Source organism: Sinocyclocheilus rhinocerous, unplaced genomic scaffold, assembly GCF_001515625.1.
Source record: "Sinocyclocheilus rhinocerous isolate Xijiao unplaced genomic scaffold, SAMN03320098_v1.1 scaffold584, whole genome shotgun sequence".
NCBI lineage: Eukaryota > Metazoa > Chordata > Actinopteri > Cypriniformes > Cyprinidae > Sinocyclocheilus > Sinocyclocheilus rhinocerous.
In genome coordinates, this window is record NW_015630348.1 from 1541104 (window position 1) to 1545664 (window position 4561).

Here is a 4561-nt window from a genome sequence, read left to right on the forward strand (position 1 = left end):
GAAGGTAAATTCTCTTTTTATGGCACCAATATGAAGGATTTGATAACATTTGTATTGCAGGTAAACGTGTTATAAGCTTGTCCAATGCCTATTTGAGAAAGCAAATAATATATTTCACACTAAATGAGATATGCTTAACTTATGTAAGTAGACAGTTGCTTTTTCTGAATATTTTATTATTTTTAGAAATCACAGAAGACCATATAATATGCACTCTAAAAAGTGTGGTTCGCTAAAGGTTAAAAAAAGCTGCCTTATTAATTTTCTGGAGCTCAACCATCCAACTACTCAGACTGTCAACACTCTTTCAACAGGTATGTAATATGCTTCTTAAAATGTCTATATATTTTAACTTTCAGATTGTAACTGAGTTTTAAACAGTCATTTAATCATGCCTTTTTTCTCTCTCTTTTCAGTTGTTTGAAAGATCATGTAAGTATGAGCAGTTCTGTTCAGATGAGAATACTTATCTCCTCTTTTCCAGCAAGCAAGTGACAGAGATAATGAATTTTTGATCCATATTGCATTCAATTATTACTTGGGTCTATGCATAAACATGCCCAGGCACATTCATATGCTAACTGTTTTTAGATCACTGTCATTTTGCTACAATTTCCCAAGTCAATGAAAAATAAAAGATTTTTACCTATAAAGTAAAAATAAAATGAATACTGTTAGAACATTTTTACTTTGTGTGGCTTTACAGTACTTCGTGTAAGATTATAATTCTGAAAAATACAAACACTGATCTTGCTACAATTTCCCAAGTCAATGAAAAATAAAAGATTTTTACCTATAAAGTAAAAATAAAATGAATACTGTTTAGAACATTTTTACTTTGTGTGGCTTTACAGTACTTCGTGTAAGATTATAATTCTGAAAAATACAAACACTGATCTAATTTTATCATTGTAGCAATAGAAAATAAGACTTGTATGCAGGTGAACTAATCAACTCATCCAGAGACATTCTCCTTATAATGTCTTATATAAACATGCATTTGTATGCTCCATGTGCAACTAATTAAGCCAGACATCCAACATTATTCACTTTCTTTCTTAATGTTTACTTTCTTGTTATTTTGCATGCTTGCTATGATTGTCTTCTCTTTTTCTCTCTTTCTCTCTCTCTGGGGTCATATTCCACCAATCTCCCTTCTAATGCAAATTGGCTGAAATATTTGTGATAAACTGTAATTGGCCTCTTTTGTTTTGAGATTTTCTTAACTTTTGCCTTTGGTCAGTAATTGACACCAGTGGGATCACTGCAATCATACATACTGTACTAACTGTCACTTCAATCGGCTTTTATTAAGGCAAGCGTTGGAATGTAAAAAAAAAAAAAAAGTTTATAGAACTTTAAAACAATGAAGACAACATTTTGCACAACTTTCAGGAGATGACTTCATTATTTAAAAATGTCTGACTGAACTTTAAAAAGTTAATTTGAAGACAGTTGTATGCATTATCTCTTTATTTTGTTTGTAATATTATGCCATTCATCTATCGTTTTCTTTTAAGACATTTTAATGGAGAGCTACACATGAAAACTATGGGATAAAAACCCACATGAATGCCACACACAGACACACTGTAAAAAATGATTAAGTGTGTCTGTATGTTATAAGCTGGAAGATTTTCCAAACTATCAAAAGGCAATCGATTAATTTTTGCTTTCTTAGCTCAAAAGTAATTGTTCACATTCAATAAATCCTGAAAGTAGAGCGATAGCCTGTGTCTGTGCTTTTACTTCCAGCGGAGCCACACTCTTGATAACCACCGAGGAGGAGACCATCCCATCATTCAGACATGAGCTCATTTGATTTTAAGACAGGACCCGTTTAGCTTGACCATATATCTCTGCGTCACCCTCATTACATCATCTTGTGCGGGTGTATTAAGCCTGAAAGCTAAGAGGTTGCCTTTAGTAACCAGGCTGTAAGTCATAACGCGAGCACCTCGGGGAGACTCCCGATCCAACGGGGAGTTTGCATCATACTTCTTTGATATATCCTTTATGAACAGCACATATAGGAGACATAATGGAATGGAGCAACACTAAGTGATTTAAAAGTGCTGAGGGAGACTTGCGCGGCCTTATTGGATCGATGCGTGGCCTGTCGCACTACACGCATACAGCCTGTTAAAAATTCAGGGTGCTACATGGCACTAATTTAAAGTCTCATACAGTATGTGTCAGTAGTCGGTAAAAAACACAACATCTTTTGGCTTAGCTGAGCTGATTGTAGCCTAAGCAAGGTTATTTGAATCTTTATTACTTTTCCCCCACCCACTTGTGTATCTTGAGTCCTCTGTCAATGTATGTTAGCTTGCCTCTCTGTATCGCCGGTAGATCATTGAATAATTCATGTTATCTGCATTATTTGTGCTTTTGCTTATTTATGAAGGTGCTATGGAGTATTTCTGGATTGGTTTCAGGGACTGGAGGCAAATGAAGACATCTTGATATTGTGTCGAAGCCATTTGCGTCGAGTCGGGCTGCTTGATTGTAAAAGTGTAATAATACCGGATTCTCTACGAGTTGTCATTTCTGTCCACTTACAAAGGGCCGTGTCCAATCGGTGCTACACGGTGCAGGGAAGGGATTGTGCTCGCCGTCCCTCGGCATCTCCGTCTTTCTCCTCATATCTTCTTCTCTCACAAACCCTGGCCCCCTGTAGGCAAAATCCACCAACACCAACCACAGTAATCTAATTTCAGCAGGGTCCCTCCAACAAAGAGAAGTCGAGCGGGAAAGGAAAAACATGAGCGATTGTCTTCGCTGTTTGTGAAATGAGTTCACGAAGACAGGCAATTGGAAAGCGTTGGCAGAGATTTGAGCTGTTAGAGATCGTTGTAAGTACATGAGCTTCAGGCTGTGTGAGGGTTTGAGGTGTCTCTCGTTTTCTTCGAGTTCCTGGCTTTGCTTTAATCATTACTTTGTTCTTCTGCGTACTCAAAGGTGTTTCTTCCACGGAGGTTTGTGGTTTGTAAGTCGAGTGCAGTCGCTCGTTTGCTTCAAAACTTCTGCTTCTGGCAAGTCGCACTGTCGGTGTGTGTGCGTGATAGATAGATTTAACTAAAGGAGGGTGACCCAGGGGGAACATTGGCTTTAAAACTGTGCTTTAGTCATCAATAACAGACTGTAATTTTGTAACAAGGCTACAAGAAGAGAGGAAGAAAGAGAAAGTGAAATTTGTGTGGGAGCAAAGAGGAAAAAAAAGATGAAAAAAGCAATGGAAAGAGAAGGAGAGAGTGGGCTGGCACATGAATAAATTAGAAATTTGGGATTCCCAGGGATATGTGAGCTATAAGCCTCAAGAGAGTGGAAGAGAGAGAAAGGAGGGGAAAAAGAAAGGAAAAAAGGCAACACAATGGCCTGCCTCGACGAGGGGGTGGAGGTGGTATACCAGGCAAGTCGGAGTCAAACAGCTGAAGTAAGAGTTAGCCTACGGCAACCAAATCCTGTATATGAATGCCACACAAACAGGCAAGCAGCCCACGGCCGACCTAAATCTTTGATGTCACCTGAGGCCCTAAATGTTCATCCAATCACAAGAGGGGTTACAACAGCTGCAATGTATTTCCACCAATAGCAACCCAAAGTTAAGATATGCCAAGCTCCCCAAAACCTTGAGGTTTAATCTCGCTTATGGTATAAATCTGAAAAGATCTCTCGTAGTGTTTTTTGTTTTGTTATTTCACATGTCGACTGTGTAATTGTATGCGTTAGTGTGTTCTTTCTGCTAGATTATACATTTAGGAGTTACACCTGCCTGCTTCTTTCAAACCTCAACCATTCAAATGGTTCAATACAAAAGCAGTCTGGAAGAAAAATCTAAAGATGCATTTATTCTCAAGGTGCAGTCAATATTATGAAGCACAGCTCATAGAAGTCTCCTCTACAATGCGTAGAATTTGCGTGAATTACTTGAAACCATTGCAAAACCTGCTTTGGGATTGATTGGATTCCTGTTGAAAAATGAAAAATATCCAAAAAAGAGTAAATATGGCAGGACTTTTACAGTATCAGTGTAAAAAAGTTATGTGTTACACAACAGTGCCAGTGGGTCCCCAGGAGCATGGTTGAAGACCTAGGCATTAAATCATTAGTTCAATCGATTCGTTCAAAGACACTGGTTCGTTTTGAAAGAAAACAAGCAACTGCCTTTGGCTTCGTGTTTTTTTTTAGAGGAGAAAACAAAGACAAAGTAACAGACAATAGTGTGTCTAAAATGTAAGCTACTCAATATTAACTGATTGTTTATTGAACTGTTGATCACCATTATAATTAAATTATATCACACAGTTGATCAGCAGTATAATTACTGTAATTTATATCGCAGTTATTCTGTTGGTCTCGATATTGCTCATGTAATATTGCTTAAATGAACTGCAATAATTCTGTAGCATTAAAGCTATATATATATATATATATATATATATATTATCATATTTGACTCTATAAATTAAAGATTAATCTTTAGTAAAGCTATTCAATCAAGAGTGATTTCTTTGTTGTTGCTGTTTGATTAATATTAAGAAAGTGCTGTCACTTTAAG